A 21058-nucleotide genomic window follows, 5' to 3' on the forward strand; every position below is an offset into this window, starting at 1 on the left:
TCCATAGATTAAGCAACTTAAACTCATGTTTTTAAAAATATCTGTCGAATTTTGGTAAAACAAATATCTTGAAAAAGGTCATTTCATTTATAACTTAGATTACACCTATGATTGCACCCATAGGCACTATACAACCCAGTATGGGGATAGATCTCACGTAAAAATGTAAACATGTAAACATAAACGTAAACTAAACATGTAATGTTTAACATTTAACATTTAACATTTTTAATGTAATGTTAGTCCTAGTTAAAAATAAATCTAGTTATTATTATGTATAAACACAATATAAATTTAAAATATAAAGAAGTTTATGAACACTAAAAAAAGAAGTATGGTAAATAAATAAAAATATAAATAAACGAGAGGTATGGTAAATAAATAAAACCTCTTTTTATACTTACTCCAGAGGTATGGTAAATAAATAAACTAGAGGTATGGTAAATAAATAAAACCTTTTTTTATATTTACTCCATAAACCTTTTTATATTTACAAAAACTCAAAAAAGAGGTTTTATTTAGGTGAAGCCTATGGGCCAAATACCATGGGACAAATTATTATTAATACCATGGGCTAAATACCATATTAATAAAATAGGTATGGTAAATAAATAAATATAAAGAGGTATAAAGAGGTATAGTAAATAAATAAAAATATATCTAATAGGATTAGAAATCAAAATCTAATTATATACAAAGCCTATGGGCCAAATACCATGGTAAATAAAAGAGTTATGATAAATAAACTAGCCTAGATCCATCTTAACTCTAGATCTATCAAGCACCAAGAGGGATCAAATCCCTCAAGGTGAAAACCTCTCTTTTGAGTGAAAAATGTGAGGAAAGGTTTGCACCTTGAGAGATTTGATCACTCTCGGCACTTATAGATCCAGAGTAAAGATGGATCGAGGATGGTTTCAGTCATGTGCGGCCAAGGAAAATCTATTAATTTTATCAATAATACGTAAATACATCTAATATTAATAAAATAATTTTAAATATGCTAAATATGTCTGAGATTAATCCGATCATTTTAATTTTAAATTTACTTAGTTATCTTAGATTGTTGACATGATAAATATCGTTAATAAATTTAATGATGAAAAAAAAATTTTCAATTCAAAGTGACAATGTAATAGTGTTGAATGATAGAAAATGTGAATAATAAGAATGTAGTCAAATACAAATAGTCTTCATTGAGATTAATCTCAATCTATTTTCTTCTACTATTCTTATTATCACTGTTGTTATTTTTTTCATCTTTTCATATCTATTATATGAAAAGGACAATTGAAATCGTGAACCATTTAAATATTTAGCTTGATCTGTTGTAGTAAACATCATACCTTGTCTCTCTTTCTCTACAATATTAGTAGGTTGAATTACTATAACACAAAACTGAATGTACATTGTCAATAATTTTTTGTGCTTACACTGAAATCAATGCACAATGTTAATCCAATCAATTTAAAATTAATATACCATCTAATGCAAGCAATCAAATAAGATTAGAAAACAACATCAACATTTACATTGAAATCAATGCATCTGATGCAAGTAATCAAATAGAATTAGAAATCAGCATCTACACTCAAATCAATGCACCTAGTGCAAGTAAAAAAATAGGATTAGAAACCAACATCTACACTAAAATCAACATCTACACTCAAATCAATGCACCTAGTGCAAGCAAAAAAAAAAGGATTAGAAACCAACATCTACACTAAAATCAGTGCATCTAGTGCAATAAATCAAATTGGATTAGAAATTACCATATACACTAAAATCAATGCATTTAGTGCAAGCCATCAAATCGGATTAGAAATCATCTACATTGAAATAAATTCATCTGGTGCAAGAAATCAAATATTATTAGAAATCAAAATATACATTGAAATCAAAGCATCTAGTGCAAGCAATCAAATAGGATTAGAAATTGCCATCTACACTAAAATCAATGCATTTAGTGCAAGTAATCAAATAGGATTAGAAATCACTATCTACACATAAATCAATGCATTTATTGCAATAAATAAAATAGGATTAGAAATCATCTACATTGAAATCAATGCATCTAGTGAAAGCAATAAAAAATTAATAGAAATCAACATTTACACTAAAATAAATGCATTTAGTGAAATCAATCAAATACGATTAGAAATCACCATCTACACTAAAATCAATGCAACAAGTGCAAGAAATTTTCTTTCCTTTCTCCCCCCTCCATCTATATCTATATATATCTCCATATCTCCTTCTTTGTCTCTCTATCTCACTACCTCAAACACACACTCTCTCACTCCATATCTATCAGTCTCTCTGTCCCTCCCTCCCTCTCTCCATCTCTCTCTTCTTACACCATTTCACCTTCCATGTATATCTCTATCTCCCTTTGTCTCTCTATATCACCCCCAAAACATACACTCTCTTTATCCAATATATCTATCTATCTCCCCCTCCTCCTCTCCCCCCCTCTCTCTTTTGCTTCTCTCCCCCTCCCCAGCTTCTATCTATATTTCCTCCTACTGTCCTCTATCCCTCTCTCTTCATTTTCTTTATCACTCCCTCTCTCTTTCTCTCCACCTTTCTCTCTCTATTTATTTCTTCTTACCTTCCTATCTCTCCCCTCCAACTCCATCTCTCTTTCCTTCCCTCTCTCCACTCTCTCACATTCTCTCTCTCTTCCTTCCTATCTCTACCTTTCTCTCCCATCTCTCTCTCCCTTTATCTCTCTCTTCACCCTCCAACTCTCTTACTATATCCATCCCTCTCCTTTTCTCCCCTATCCTAGATCCATATTAACTCCAGATCTATAAGCACCAAGAGGGATCAAATCTCTTGAGGTGCAAACCTTTCCTCAAGTTGTTCACTCGAAAGAGAGGTTTGCACCTCAAGAGATTTGATCCCTCTCAGCGCTTGATCGATCTAGAGTTAAGATAGATCTAGGTTGGTTTATTTATGATATCTCTTTTATTTACCATAGTATTTGGCCCATAGACTTGGTATCTAATTAGGTGTTGATTTCTATCGTTATTTGATATATTTTTATTTATTTACCATACCTCTTTATACCTATTTTATATTTATTTATTTACCATACCTCTTTTATAAATATGGTATTTGGCCCATGGTATTAATAACAATTTGTCCCATGGTATTTGATCAATAGGCTTCACCTAAATGAAAACTCTTTTTTGAGTTTTATTAAATATAAAGAGGTTTATGGAGTAAATATAAAAACAAGTTTTATTTATTTACCATATCTTTGGAGTACGTATAAAAAGAGGTTTTTTTTATTTACCATATCTCTTGTTTCTATATATTTTTATTTATTTACCATACCTCTTTTTTGAGTGTTCGTAAACTTATTTATATTTTAAATTTATATTATGCTCACATTAGATTAAAAATGTTAAATTGTAAACATTACATGTTTAGTTTACATTTATGTTTACATGTTTACATTTTTACATGAAATTTATCCCCATACTGGGTTGTATACCACCTCTTGGGTTTCAATCGTGTGCAACCAAAGAAAATCTATCGAAGATATGATTAATTTTGTTGATAATATGTATATACATATAATATTAATATAATCATTTTAAATATGCTAAATATGTTTGTGACTAATCTGGTCATTTTAATTTTAAATTTTGTTAGTTACCTTAGTTTGTTGAGATGATAAATATTGTTAATAACTTTAATGTTGAAAAATGATGAAATAAAATTTTTGAATGCAAAGTGACAATGTAATAGTGTTGAATGATAGAAAATGTGAATAATAATAATGTATTCAATTACAAATAGTCTTTATTGTGATTAATCTCAATATATTTTCTTCTACTATTGTTATTGTCACCCTTGTTACTTTTATCATCTTTTCATATCGATTATATGAAAAGGACAATTGAAATCGCAAACCATTTAAATATTTAACTCGAGATATTATAGTAAACATCATACCTTCTCTATCTTTCTCTCCAATATTAATAGGTTGAATTACTATAACACAAAAATAAATGTACATTGTCAATAACTTTTTGTGCTTACAGTGAAATCAATGCACAATGTTAACCCAATCACTTTAAAATTAATGTACCATCTAATGAAAGAAATCAAGTACGATTATAAAACAACATTTACATTAAAATCAAAGCATCTAATGCAAGTAATCAAATAGAATTAGAAATCAACATATACACACAAATCAATGCCTCTTGTGCAAGTAAGAAAATAGGATTACAAACCAACATCTACACAGAAATCAATGCATCTAGTGCAAGCAATAAAATAGGATTAACAATTACCATCTACAATGAAATCAATGAATTTAGTGCAAACAATCAAATATGATTAGAAATCATCTACATTGAAATAAATGCATCTAGTGCAAGCAATCAAATATGATTAGAAATCACCATCTACATTGAAATCAATGCATCTAGTACAAGCAATCAAATAGGATTAGAAATCACCATCTACACTAAAATCAATGCATTTGGTGAAAGTAATCAAATAGGATTAGAAATCACCATCTACACTAAAATCAATGCATTTAGTGCAAGAAATCAAATAGGATTAGAAATCATATACATTGAAATTAATGCATCTAGTGCAAGCAATCAAATATCATTAGAAATCAAAATCTACACTAAAATCAATGCATCTAGTGCAAACAATCAAATATCATTAGGAATCAACACTATACTAAAATCAATGCATCTAGTGCAAGCAATCAAATAGGATTAGAAATCACCATTTACAATGAAATCAATACATCTTGTGCAAGAATTACTCTTCCCTCTCTCCCCTCTCCATCTATTTCTATATTTACCTCCATATATCCTCCTTTATCTCTCTATCTCACCTCCCCAAACACACACGCTCTCTCACTCCATATCTATCAATCTCTTTGTCCCCCCCCCCTCTCTCCATCTCTATCTTATTCCATATATTCACCTTCCATCTATATCTCTATCTTCCTTTGGCTCCCTATATCACCCCCAAAATATACACTCCCTTTCTCCAATCTATCTATCTATCTATCTATTTGTCTATCTCTCTTCCATCCTACTGTCCTCTCTCCCACTCTCTTCATATTCCTTATCACTCGCTCTCTCTCTCTCCACCTTTCTCCTTCTATTTGTTTCTTCTTACCTACCTCTCTCTTCCCCTCCAAATCCATTACTCTTTCTCTTCCTCTCTCAACTCTCTCACATCCTCTCTCTCCATTTTTGTCCCACATCTCTCTCTCTCTCTCTCTCTCTCTTTCCACCCTCCAACTCCATTATTATATCCCTCCCTCTCTCCTACTCTCCCCCATTCTCTCCATCCATCCTTCTTTGTCTCTTTATCTCACCCCCAAACATACACACTCTCTCTCCATCTCTCGCTTGTCATTCTCTCTCTCTCTACACTTCTCACTCTCTATGTATTTCTTATTCCCTCTCTCTCCCACCCCTCCAACTCCATATCTGTATCCATCCCCCTATTCTACTCTCTCCCTCCCTCTCTCCTCCCCTCTCTCAAGTCCTCTCTCTCATCCTTCTCTCTCTCTCTCTCTCTCTCTCTCTATTTTCCCATCACTCCCATTCTCTATCTCAATTCCTGTCTCTTTTCCTTCCTCTCTCTCCCTTTCTACCCTCCCTCCCTCTCTCTCTCTCTCTCTCTCTTTTCCATCTAATCCTATATCTTCCCCCATCACTCTCCTCCTCTCTCTCAAGTCTTGTCTCTTGTCCTTCCTCTTTCTCCCTCTCTCTTCCCCCATCATTCTCTCTCTCTTTCTCTCTTTTCCCTCCAATCCCTTCTCTCTCTCTCTCTCTCTCTCTCTCTCTCTCCCTCTCTTTCTCTCTCTCTCTATTTTCCCAACTATGTTACTATATTCCTCCCTCTCTCCTTCTCCCCCCTCTTATCTTGATACATCCTTATTTGTGTCTTTATCTCACCCCTAAACATATACTCTCTCTCTCCATATCTCCCTTGTCACTCCCTCTCTCTCTCAGCTTCTCACTCTCTATGTGTTTATTCTTCCCTCCCTCTCTCGCCTTCCAACTCCATACCTCTATCCATCCCTCTCCCCTCCTCTCTCTCAATCCCTCTTTCTCATCCTTCCTCTCTCTCCCTTTCTCTCATACCTCCCTCTCTCTTCTCCCATCTCTCTCTCTCTTTCTGCCCTCCAATCCTCTCACTATCTCCCTCCCTCTCTCCTTCCCCCCCCCCCCCCCCCCCCCCAAAATCCATCTTTGTGTCTACCTCTCCCTCTCTTACCCTTCTCCACCTATCTCACTCCTCTCCCTCTCTCTTTGTTCATTCCTCCACTCCCCTCTCCTCCAACTTATCTCCATATCTTCCTTGTCATTCCCCGTATATCTCCACCTCTATCACTCTATGTCTGTGTGCTTCCCTCCCAAATATATCTAGAGTTAATATATATATCATTATAATATATTAATATGAATACTAGATTTAATAATAATAATAATAATAATAATCTTTTAATATTAATATTAGGGTTAATAATATTTTTTTTTGCATGGTATTAATAATAATTTGGCCCATAGGCTTCACCTAGATAAAATCTCTTTTTTGAGTGTTCATAATTATAAAGAGGTTTATGGAGTAAATATAAAAAGAGGTTTTATTTATTTAACATACCTATTTATTTATATTTTAATTTATTTATCATATCTCTTTTATTTCCCATGGTATTTGGCCCATAGGCTTGGTATACAATTAGATATTGATTTCTAATCCGATTTGATATATATTTATTTATTTACAATACCTCTTTATACCTCTTTTATAAATATGGTATTTGTCCCATGGTATTTGGCCCATAGGCTTCACCTATAAAAATATGTTTTATTTATTTACCATACCTCTCAAGTAAGTATAAAAAGAGGTTTTATTTATATCCACACATCAAACTTCATTATATTTTAAATTTATACTGTGTTTATACATAATAATAATTAGATTGATTTTTAAATATGGTCGACATTAAATTAAAATTGTTAAATATTAAACATTACATATTTAGTTTATGTTTATGTGCTTACATTTTTACGTGAGATCTACCCCCATACTTGGGCGTCTCTCAGCCTAATAAAACTATAAATAAACCAGAGGTATGGTAAATAAATGAAACCTCTTTTTATATTTACTCCATAAACCTCTTTATAATTTTATATTGTGTTTATATCCATAAACCCCTATATACTTTTATATTGTGTTTATACATAATAATAATTAGATTGATTTTTAAATATGAGCTACATTATATTACAAATTTTAAAATAAACAAGAGGTATGGTAAATAAATAAAATATCTTTTTATAATTACTCCATAAACCTCTTTATACTTATGAACATTTAAAAAATAAGTTTTATTTAGTTGAAGCCTATGGGCAAAATTATTATTAATATCATGCAAAACAAATATTATTAACCCTAATATTAATGTTAAATGATTAATATTAATATTAGTATTAAATCTAATATTCATATTAATATATTATAATATTAATATTATTAAATTTAATAACTTTATATTAATACAATATTAAATTTTGTATATTATGATATATATTAATATATCATGATATATATTAACTCTAGATATATATGCGAGGGAAGAACAAAGATTAAGAGTGATATAGGTGGAGAGATAGGGGTAGTGACAAGAGAGAGATGAAGATAAAATAAAGGAGAGGGGAGAGGATTAATGAATATAGAGAGGGAGAGGAGTGAGAGATGTAGATCAGGGTAAGAGAGGAAGAGGGAGACACAAAGATGGAGGGTGGAGAGAGAGAATGAGAGAGGAAGGGAGATAGCAAGAGGATTGGAGGGTAGAGAGAGAGAGAGAGATGGGGGAAGTGATATGGAGATAGGAGAGAAAGGGAGAGAAAGGAAGGATGAGAAATATGACTTGAGAGAGAGGAGGATAGAGGGAGGGATAAAGAGATGGAGTTGGAGGGGAGAGAGGGAGAGAAGAAGAAAGACATAGAGAGTGAGAAGTGGAGTGGGAGAGGGAGTGACAAGGGAGATATGGAGAGAGAGAGTGTGTGTATGTTGAGGGGTGAGATAAAGAGAGAAAGAAAGAGAAATGGAGAGAAGGGGGCATAGAAGGAGAAAAAAGGAGAGGGAGGGATGTAGTAACGTAATTGGAGAGAGAGAGAGAGAGAGAGAGAGAGAGAGAGAGAGATGGGGGAAGAGAGAGGATTGGAGGGAATACAGAGAGAGAGAGGGGAAGAGAGGGGATTGGATGGAAAAGAGAGAGAGAGAGAGGATTGGAGGGAAAAGAAAGGGGGGGGGGATTGGAGAGAGAGAGAGAGGGAGGTAGGTAGGGGATAAAGGGAGAGAGAGGAAGGATGAGAGAGAGGGCTTGAGAGAGGGGAGGAGAGAGAGAGGGAGAGAGGAGGAGAGGGGATGGATACAGATATGGAGTTAGAGGGGGAGAGAGGGAGGGAAGAAGAAAGACATAAAGAGTGAGAAGTGGAGAGAGAGAGGGATTAACAAGGGAGAGATGGAGAGAGTGTGTATGTTTGGGGGTGAGATAAATAGACAAAGAAGTAGAGATGGAGAGAATGGGGGAGAGAAGGAGAGAGGAAGGGATATAGTAATAGAGTTGGATGGTGGATATATATATATATATATATATATATATATATATATATATATATATATATATATATATATATACATATACATATACATATACATATACATATACATATACATACATATATATGGGGGAGAGAGGGAAGATGATTTCTTGCACTAGAGGCATTGATTTTTGTGTAGATGTTGATTTCTAATGATATTTGATTTCTTGTTCTAAAAGCATTGATTTCAATGTAGATGGTGGTTTCTAATCCTATTTGATTATTTTCACTAAATGCATTGATTTTCGTGTAGATGGTGATTTCTAATCCTATTTGATTTCTTGAACTATATGCATTGATTTCAATGTAGATGTTGATTTCTAATAATATTTGATTGCTTTCACTAGATGCATTGATTTCAATGTAGATGTTGATTTCTAATAATATTTAATTGCTTTCACTAGATGCATTAATTTCAATGTAGATGATTTATAATCCTATTTTATTACTTGCACTAAATTGATTGATTTTAGTGTAGATGTTGATTTCTAATCCTATTTGATTGCTTGCAGTAGATGCATTGGTTTCAATGTAGATGTTGTTTTCTAATCCTATTTTCTTACTTGCACTAGATGTATTGATTTGAGTGTAGATTTTGATTTCTAATTCTATTTGATTACTTGCATTAGATGGATTTATTTCAATATAAATGTTGATGTTGTTTTCTAATCTTCTTTGATTGCTTGCATCAGATGGTAGATTAATTTTAAACTGATTGGATTAAAATTGTGCATTGATTTCAGCGTAAGCACAAAAAATTATTTACAGTGTACATTGATTTTTGTGTTATAGTAATTCAACCTGTTAAAATTGTAGAGAAATAGAGATAAGGCATGATGTTTACTACAACAAATCGAGCTAAAGATTTAAATGGTTTACGATTTGAATTTTCCTTTTCATATAAACGATATGAAAATATGACAAAAGTAACAAGGGTGACAAGAAGAACAATAGAAGAAAATTGATTGAGATTAATCACAATGAAGACTATTTGTAATTGACTACATTCTTATTATTCACATTTTCTATTATTCAACACTATTACATTATCACTTTGCATTCAAATTTTTTCTTTCATCATTTTTCATCATTAAATTTATTAATAATATTTATCATCTCAACAAACTGAGGTAACTAAGAAAATTTAAAATTAAAATGACGAGATTAATCTCAGATATATTAGATGTATTTACATATTATTGATAAAATTAATCATATCTTCCATAGATTTTCCTTGGCCACACACGATTGAAACCAGCCTAGATCCATCTTAACTCCAGATCTATAAAGTGCTGAGAGGGATTAAATATTTCGAGGTGGAAACCTTACCTCAAGTTTTGCACTCAAAAGAGAGTTTTTCACGTCGAGAGACTTTATACCTCTTGGCTCTTGATAGATCCAGAGACAAGATGGATCTAGGCTAGTATATGTGCAATTATATCATTTTTTTAGCTAGAATGATTTTTTTTTGGAAAACTGGTAATTTTGAAAATATAGTTGACATTAAAATCCTTTGGCTTAAAAAGTGACATGGGAGTGGGCTTTAATCCATGTATGTGTGACCCGGATGCGGGTGCCTTAATGAGCTATTAATACTCATGCAAGCGACGCCGGCATTTGGCATCACGACAGATCTGGTAGGCGATATATGGCAGCTCAGTTAATAGCATTAATGAGGCATTGGGTTCACGGCATGCGGGGTAAGGTTTTCAAGATGGTGGGTACAAACAGCGATTCAATTGTTCGGACCTCAACATTCTCTCTGGTTTATTTAGGCAGAGACAGTCTCGGAAGGAATTGTTCTCAGAATTTAGGCGCAGAGCGGAGCACTTGGAAGCCACCATGGCTCCATAGGCGTTCGCTTCTAGCCAGCTTCAGGTATTTTGTCTCGATTCTTCTGGTTCGCATCTGGTATGGTCAGTCTTTTTTCCTTTGGCCCATCTCTGCAATAAGTCTCGCTACGGTCTTCGTTGAAGTTGTCTGGGCAGGGTGTGGGGTTCAGTCCGTCAGTACTGGGATTTCTTTCGTGGTTCTGTTTACTCTCTGTGCGGAGTTTACCCTGGGGGCCTTCTATTCAGGGTTCTGCTCATTGCTGTTTCTTTTAAATTGGGGCAGGTCATCTTTCTTCCTTCATCAATCCTTACGCCCTTTCAGTCTATTAATCCTCTTTGCAATGGCCCGGCGTCGTGGAATTTCCTGGAGGGGTAGTAGTTCAGGAGCTCGTGGAGGTGTTAGGGGTAGGGGTGGACCTGGTCCTCGTTGCATTTCCCCGCTAGCTTCTGTCTCGCCGGCCTCACCGTCTTCAGACCACTCCGGTCCGTCCCTTACCAGTTCTTTCCACTCTTCACGATTCAAATTTAAAAGTAAGCTAAACAAGCCAATTATCTCTGCTATCATTACAGTCATCTTCTCAGAGGAAGAAGATGAGCTCACAGGCTCTGATGAACACTCCAAGGACAGGTCTCTCTCTCATAATTCTAGTGACTCTCATGGAAGCATGGCGGGTGACGTCCTCAATAATCCAGAGGCGCAGCAGGATGAAGATCATCAGGAGGATTCGTGCCAACATCAAGCCTCTTCTCATGAAGATATCATTGCTTGTGCACCGGCGCAATTCTCAGGTAGTGTTTTGCATCTTGTGACTCCTCCAGGTTGCAACAATATGGAAATAGAAGACAATGTGATGGTTGAATGGGTTAGCTCTCCTTGCAAAGATAATGAAGAAGATACAGACTTGCCACCTCAGGCATAACTCACTCTGTCTCAGCAAGACATCTCAGGACTGCGGTATTTTTTGGATGTATTTCACAGTGGATATGATATCTCGTATTTTCAGTATGGTTCTTTCTCATCTTCCAGCTTATAAGTCTGGCTTTCCGGCTTTCTGTAATAGTTGCATAGAAATGCATTTTGTAACAAGGTGGCGGGAAACAAGGTATAGATCTTATCTAGCTCTATGGAGTTTTGGGCTTTTGGTTTTCATCTATGTAAACAGACGGCTAAGAGCTGACTGCAACAACTTTTTTGACAGAGGGCAGGCTACAGCCCCCTCAGAGGTTCAAACCTCTCTGTAAATATTTTTTCATCTTTTTTATACATAATAGAATAGTCTTTACTCAGAAAAAATAAAAATAAAAAAAATCCATGTATGTGTGTCCGAAAAAAACTATTTAATATAATCTATGTTTTACCACTACCTCAAAGTGCCCCCATAAACTTACCCAAGAGTAAAAAATAATAACAATAAAATAAAATTATTATTATTGTTATTTGGAGTACTTTATACAATAATTGTACCTATTTTAAATACACCATAATAAATATATATTTATTAAGTAAATTTTAGTTTTATAAACTTTAATTTAATAATTTTTTTATATTTAATATATATCCACGTATAAAATCATATATATATATATATTCAATGAAAAATATAATAATATTTTTTTGACCTTAAAAGAGAGGATATGGAGTAAGCTTTAATCTACTTATGTGTGAGGTCTCTAAACACTTAAATATGAGATAACTCACACACCCATTTTATTTCTACATATAAAAAAATAACAAAATTAATTATTTTAATGATAAAAAATATATTTTTTCTAAATTTAAAATTTATTTTTATTCATAATTAAAACAAATTTTGTATCAATAAATTGAAATTATAAATTTACTTTATTTATTGCATGAAGGTATTTTATTATTATACCTATATTACACATTGGAATCTTTGTTCGACTTTCTATTATTAGTTTGTGATTGACCAAAAAGAAAACCTTAAAACATATTTATGATTTAATATTACAAATTGAATTTGATTAGTGTTCGTTAATATTTCAATTTATTTATTTAAATTGAAATTACAAATTTACTTTATTTATTGCATGAAGGTATTTTATTATTATACTTATATAACACATTATATTTTTTGTTTGACTTTCTATTAGTTTGTGATTGCCCAAAAAAAATTTGAAACTTATTCCTGATTTAATATTACAAATTGAATTTGATTAGTGTTGATTAATATTTCAATTTATTTATGTTAATAATCACTTGGCTTCTTATTTTGTAATAATTCCATGGGTACACAATTAATTATTTTAATAATTAAAAATAAAACTTGATATAACTCACCATTCGATTCTATCTCTTTTTATTTTAATGATAAAAAATATATATTTTTTTAAATTAAAAAAAATACATTTTATACCCAATAAATTGAAATTACAAAATTACTTATTTGTAATGATTCTAAGTGTATTAAATTTATAAATCGAAGTTTATTAGTGTTGGTTAATATTTCAATTTATTTATATATGATTATTAATTAATATTATTAGGTAATGATGGTAAGAGAAACTTTTTCATATATAATGTCATGCTGTTTAATATTTTATTATTATTATTATTATGCCATGCAGTATCAATGCAATAATTTTTTAGTTGCGATTACAATTGGAATATTATCTCTATATATATAGATATAGATATAAGAGCTTTTATACAACCTCAGTGGGCCTAATGGTTAATAGCATGTGTTTGCTCCTAAGAGGTCACAAGTACTAGAGGAGGGTAGAGTATGTATGCCTTAGTAGGGTTAGCAGTCAATAGCAGTCAAATCGCTGCTAGAAGGTGGGTCCACTGTCCCACAAAAAAGGGGCCTCATACACTAGGGTCCCTTTTCCCACAAACAAGGGGGTGACCTTAAAGTTGGATATAAAAACAAAATTAAAAAACAAAATCATTTACAAAATTATTCTTATAGAAGATATATTCTCATGGCCCAATATTATTGATAGAGACATTTGTTTTCGAAGTTGCCTTTAGTACAAATTTTTGGACATTTCGGTGCCAGAATCCAATGAAACATTTGAGGTGAAATCTTGATTTGTGTTATTTAAACTGGTTTTTTTACTGTATATATGGATTGAGCACCCTGACAAACCCCTAAACCCTAGGGCACTTGGATTGCTAGGGCACTTGGACTGTGCATTGAATTGTGCAATGGTTACCCATCAAATTTGTGATTTCAATAAATTCCTGCTCGATTTTAGAGAAATTAGACTGAAAAAGGCCATCGGAAAAGCTTCCAAAAAGTCACACTTAAGAAAATTCCTTAGTTTTCTATGGACAAATGTGCTTCATTTAAATTTTAAAACATTCGTTTCCCCTTAGAAAAATCGTAATTTTCATTAATATAAGAAAATTACATGTTGTAGATGTGAGTGCACATGCATAAGGTGTGCTTGTGTGCTAGTTCAAAAAATATTTAGATCCCAAAAATGATCTCCACGCAGGGAGACAATCTTTAAATAGTACTGCATAATTGAGTCAAAATTTAAACATACTCTACGCAGAGAGTATTGCTAAAAACATGTGCTGTTATGTATATACATAATTCAAAATAGACAAATTAAAAGAGAATTGTTTTTCATAAGTTCAGTCTCCTACTGTGCCTGGTCTGCATGGTCCATATACGACTGGTGGTAGTACTGGAAATGTTCTACTCCCCGCTGCTCTTGTATCAACCAGACATTGTGTGGCCTGATCACTGTTGTTCTGGAAAGTTGGTCAACGATGGTGTTTCGTTCCCTGTAGATTGTATGACAAACAAAACTGTCAAAATGTGAGATGCATCTATGAATTTCTGCCAAAATAGTTTGCATATGAATAATATTAATGTATTAAATAAACAAACCTTTTTTAATGCAATATAAAATATTTTAGTATTGATTTAGAACTTGAATCTGGGTAGTTTCATACAACATCATCCCAACTCTCTTCATTCAACATTTTAGCAATCTATTCTTGTATTCTAATATAAACCTTATGAATGAATAAATAAAGTTAAATATGTTAATATAAGGATATGTATAACAAATGCTACCAACAAAAATCTGTTATATTTGAAAGAAAATTATAATCCAAAAATAAGTAAAAATAATTCAACAAACTTACTTTTGAAAATTTTGACACATTTCATCCAATGATAATTCACCTGACTTCACAAGAGATAACATTGATTTGATCAGTCAGTCATATTTCATTCTTTACATTGTTCTCCATAGTGTGATAGTCATATCATCTGGAATATTCTTGATTTCATAACCTATCTTACTTATGGTACACATTAAGGGTTTAAAAATTCTAACCTTCTAATTTTTTATGCCAATATCCTTCCACATGTTACAAATCTAATCAATCAAATTGATTATCTCCCTAGTTCTAAATGCCAACTAGAAAATATTATCCATACCTATAAATACATCACTTGATTTGCCACATTTTACATTTATTTTTTCCTCAATTAGATAACCTATTTCCTTATAACATTTCTTTCGAAATATTTTAGTAACATTTGTTTTATCCTCACCACATTTTTCTTCAAATTCACCATGAATAAATTTAACCCTTTGGATGAAAGTCATAGGTATACTATACTCATTACCTAAATTATGATCCCATGCCAATAAATTTTCTTTTATATCTCTTAAACCAACATACATGATACATTTCACTATTTTAAAAATCAAGTTATTGGGATATTCCTACATCAATTTTCTTCTAGCCTCTACATAATGGTTTACCCAATTACATAATATTTTTAGTCATATCACCTTGATTTATCAAATGCCTCTTTGTTGGGAACTTTATTTGGATAAAAATGAAAATCATAATCAATCACATGTGCATATGGATTGTACCTAATCAATGTTTTCAAGTCATGCACATGCAGGTGGCATGGATTTCTAATTTGATAATTATATTGTCCTTCATTTGACTTATAAAATTATTTGACATTATGTTGAAATGTATGACCACCATCAACCAAATTTCTCTTCATAAATTGATTTCGAATGGCATTTTGTTTTGTGTTAGTACTTCCATCCTATAAATCAGTGCCTAGTGTTATGATTTCTCCGGTCCCTTTAGATATTTCACTATGATATTCACTCATACCCATGCCTTTTTCAGAATGACCAATTTTTTTATTTCTTTCTTCTATCATTTAACATATTTTCTTATAAATAAACAATCTTCTCATCATCGATTGAAATAGAGATATCTATGGGAATTATTATTTTTTGTCTTTTATAGCTCTTGTCCCTTTAAATAGGAATTCTAATCTCATTATCACCAATGGCATCATATTCTTCAGCTTCAACTTCCACATCTTCAAAAGTAACATGTTTAGCTTTATTAGATTGATGCATTTTAACCATTCTTTCTTGATTCCCTATATCTATTCGTGTAGTTTCTGGATTTATTATTTTTTGTTTCTTTCTCCCTTCTTCTTCTGCTCTATCTGTGTGAAAATTGTTGATTACTTTCATAATATTTGTTTGTATATAGTTATTTCCCTCAAACATAATTGAAATACTTTTAGAAAAATCCTATTGAAAAAATTATAATACGCCAATGATAAATAATTTGTTACAAATTATAATGATACTTACAATAATGCATAACACATAAATATAAATAAGAAAAATTACAAAGTAATTCATAATGTCGACTATGACTTCATGATACCTCCTTGTAGAATCTTCTGTCAAGCCATAATTCATCTTTGTAAAATGATATCTAATTTTGTCATGTGTCTTGGGAGGTATTGCAAGAACATAAACAATATATTTATCTGGCACCAAACATATGTCTTGTACTTTGCCAACCACCTTATAATTTTTACTATATTGAATCCGACCATAATATAGAAATATTTATAAACATTCATTATTTTTTCTATCTTTAATATGCCATGAATATTTAATTTTATTTATTTTTAGTGTAGTCTTCCATTCTAGAATTATCTTCAGTGATTTTGAGGGGCTGGTTGTTTTACTTTTACCATGTGCCTCAGTTCAATTTTGCTCAACATTATTCATATAGGGTCCAACTATAACTTTAGATGTCGTATTTGTGACACATGATCTAGAAACATTCACATATATCTTCTTTGATACCATTTTCCACACACACACACACATTTTCCACATACACACACACACACACATATACGTCTGTGTTATTATCATAGGAAATTCTACTATTGTTATGTTGTAAAATAAATAAAAATTCTTTATCATGAATTAAAAAAAGTTAATTATGTTCGCAATTTGAAAAAACAAACAAATTTAACAAAAACAATATTATAATGTCCAAAAAAACATTCTAAATATAAATATATAGATATAGATATATATATCAAACAAAATTTAATTAAAAAAAAAAAAAAACTTCAGATACAATAATATCATCAAAGTAAAACAACATTAAAAAGAAATTAAAATATTATTATTTTTTTTAATAAAATTGTTTTAAAATATCATTTAAAAAATTGAAATGAAAAAATAAACAATTAAAAATAAAATAGCAAAATTCAGAAAAAAAAAAAAGATTATTGAAAAATTATTAGAATTTCATACTAACAAATTTTATTTAAAAAAACAAAAAAAATTAAATTAAAAAATTATATATATATATATATATATATATATATATATATATATATATAAAATTAAAATATTAAAATAAAAACCAGAAAAATAAAAATAATAAATTAAATTAAAAAATTAAAATATATATACATCAAAAATATTAATATAAAAACAACAAAAATATAGCCTACCTTTAATTAAAACAAATAAATAAAATATAAATACAAGAATATTTAAATTTAAATAAAATTTAAAATAACAAAATTTAAAATAAAAAGCTTAAAATATAAAAAAAATAAAAAATAAAAAATAAGATAGGTTAATTAAAATGGAATGTAAATAAAAAAGTGAAAAAAATAAAATTTGAAATGCAATTAAAAAAAATAAATTAAAAATTAAGAATCATAATTAAAATGTAATTATATAAAAAACAACCAACAAACCATTGGGGTCTTCGCATGGCAACTACACTACTCTGTTGGCCATGTCGTGGCTTTTAAATCCAGGTGATATTGAATATATATATTCTTTTAATTTTAATCTTTTTTTTTCCCTAGAAATCCTATAAATATGCATTTTTTTTTGGTATTTTTCTTACAAATATAAAAAATGTGATTTTTTTGCTTTCCCCCTAAAATGTGATATTAAAAAAAGGAAAATAGTAAAAAAATGTTTATTTTTTAAGTATAAATACAATGTAACACCATATTTTATCCAAATTTCTCTTTAAATGGTCAAAATATAATGAAAACTATCCTTTTAAATGTGAGTGTCTTTCATTGAATTCCTTCTTGATGATATTGTAGCTCCTCCATAAATTCTCCAAGGTTTTTAACAAATGTTACATAAGACTTTATGTGATGTGAGGAATAAGGGTTAAATTTGGGTAGCGTCTGGAAAATTTCCCTTAAGGGAAACCCTAAATCATCAAGCGTGAATTCTTTGTGTCCCATGGGGAATTAGAATGGTCAAATGAATATTTAAAAATGGTTGAAAGCTTTTTTAAGCAAATAATTAATACAGAAACATTAGCTCTTAGAGTTTGGATCAAGAGGGAGATGATCACATCCTTTAAATATCGTTAAAGATAAGTAATTTTCTAGATTTATGTTGTTTTTATCTAACACTAATTTATTATCTTAATTATTGTTTATCCTTCTTGCATGAGTATTTGAGTATTTCTAACCTCTTGATGAGCATGTGATTAGTTATCCTTATTAAGGATCATCTCTGCGCTAGTTGGTGCACGAAGAAGAAGCTGGTAAGGAAAAAGGCAGTTGGAACAATATGAAAAGCTCTACTATTACCTATGACAAAGCATATATGCTATATGAATGCTACAATTTGATAAATGTATTTGAATATTACAAGGTATGTATAATATATAGGAGTCTAAGGGATCATAATATAATCAAAGTCGATATAACAGTAATAATGTAAGGGCACAATAATAGCAATAGTGGGCTTCTATGGGGCACAATAATAACAATATGGGGACTACATGGGAACACAAATATAATAAGGGTTTTTCACTAATAACAATAAGGGGTTAAACTAGTAGTATAGGGACCTAACAATTAGCATAGGAATTTGGGTGCTTAGGTCAACTTACTAGTTCACTATTATGAAATTTCTGGTTTTTAGTACTAAACTTCTATTAAATTTTAGCATGTCCTAGTGAAATTATTTTGAGTTTATTCCAATTTTATTAAATATTAAAAAAAATTAATAAAAAAATCACCCGACAATGTTTTCATTTGATTAGGTTGGGAACTTGACACATTAACTCGACAAATACGATTTTTGGAAGTTTCCTGTAGCATTTTATTTTCGAGTTGTTCCCTTGCCTAGATTCAATCCAAGTTCATGGTAGAATTAAATTTACAGCCTATGAATGATCTAATACCACCTTGGTTGAGTCGAGACTTGGTTAGGTTTCCATTTATTGTTTATATTTCTTGTGTATTTCTTGCTTCTTGAATGTTAATTTCAACAATTATTCTAGATTTCATTTCCACAATTTACTTTAAGCAAAGGGTGATTTCTTTCTTGCAAGAGTAATTTAGGACTTTTCTTTCCTACAATATAGAATATATTTCCTTTAATTCCCTTTCCTATCCGTCAATATATATTATATTTCCTTGGTTATCATTATTCTATACATTTTTGCAAATAGAATAGATTTCATTTATGTCATTCGCTGTCCAACAAAAGTATAATAGGTTTGCTTATCAACTTTTGCAACTGAGGACTAAAAAATTATCTAGATATTTATTCATTTGAAGTTTTTTTATTGTCTTCTTTCACCTGCATCAAAGGGAGTCAGACTAGGAAGTGAAGGTGTTTGTTGCACATATAATGTCGACCCCTCCTAAGTTTGTACAAAGTCTGGGTTAATAATTAAAGTTGGTGGCCTTGGGATTTGCAACATTCTTGTTGCAATAATGGGGTTCGTCAAGTACATCCAACCATTGGTTGTTATCCACATTTATATTTCAAATTTATTCTTGGAATCATATACACTTATTTAAATTAAGGAAGAATGTTGGAAATATAATCCCTTTGAGGTTATGTAAATTTGACACACTAACTTGATTAGAAGGAGAAAAGTATCAGGTAGATGCCAACAATTAAGAGAAGTCCAAAAGACCTCTTGAAGGATGAAAACTAAGGGCCAATGAAATGCATTTATATGCATTTATATTTATATATTGTGAGTAATAATTCATCTCATGCATATCTTACATTCTATTCCACTTATGTGAGTTGAACATTTTTTAAAATTACTTTGAAATGAATTTTGCATACGAAAATTAAGATATATATAAGATTTCACTCTTTTGTTTATTAATGAATTCTATTTTAATTTTTAAGTGTTATTGTCACTATGGTGTTGATATTATTGAGAATATTGTATGTATTAACAATATTATTTTGTTAGTGTTGTGCATTAAACTAAATAAATAAGATTTCACTTTTCTGTTTATTAATGAAATGCATTTTAATTTATAAGTGTTATTATCATTATGGTGATGATATTATTGAGAATATTGTATGTATTAACAATATTATTTTTTTAGTGTTGTGCATTAAAACTTTTTCCATGAGATAAACCACCTTGAAGAAAATTTCAATGTAATGACATGTATAGCTCTAATGGACAAGATCTATACAACCACCATACTTCCAAGAAAAAGATTCCTTTCGCTTCTCGGCATATTCTTGTTTGTACATATATCGAAAAGCTAGTAAGTTCTTTTAATCCATATTAAGGTTGGGTGTTTTCCAACTTGAATGAGTTTAGTTATACATCAACCTCTATTTACCACAGATCTTGTTGTTGTTAATATAATTAAAGTCGTAATTATTGTTAAGAAATACATCATTTTTAGGAATTCCAGCCCCCCTTAATTTATTTTAATTTCTATAAAAGGATATGGTTGAATTGTTTCATTTAAGTAGTAGGGAAGGAAAACTACAAGATCATGGGTTTTTGATAATACTTGAAATCTCATTAATGGAGAAATCCCAATAACCAATCTCAAATTGGGGCATTATAATGATGTGCTGATAGGGATAATCCATAACAAAAGTAAGTAATTCCTAAAATAATTTTAAAACCAAATTGAGCTATAGAGCTAAAAAAAATTTGAATTATTTTATATGACAAATCTAGGTTAGTTCTGTTATGAATAAAATGCAAATTGAAATGAGAATTTGCATTATCATGCCTAAGAGAGAAATATTGATTATATTGTGTTTATGGAGATAGACAAACCATAACAAAGTTACCAACTTAATGAGAACTATACCAAGTTCACACTTTTTTAGAAGCTGAAAAAAATCATCGGATTTTAAAAGTGTTGATTCAAAATCAACTTTTGTTTTGGAGCATATTTTTGGCACTCTAAATTTTCTTATGTATCAAGTATGAACATTTTTATTTAAATGTTA

The sequence above is a fragment of the Pinus tabuliformis genome, chromosome 8 (assembly GCF_031772625.1).
Source record: "Pinus tabuliformis cultivar Carrire ecotype Pingquan chromosome 8, CPIR1, whole genome shotgun sequence".
Classification (NCBI taxonomy): domain Eukaryota; kingdom Viridiplantae; phylum Streptophyta; class Pinopsida; order Pinales; family Pinaceae; genus Pinus; species Pinus tabuliformis.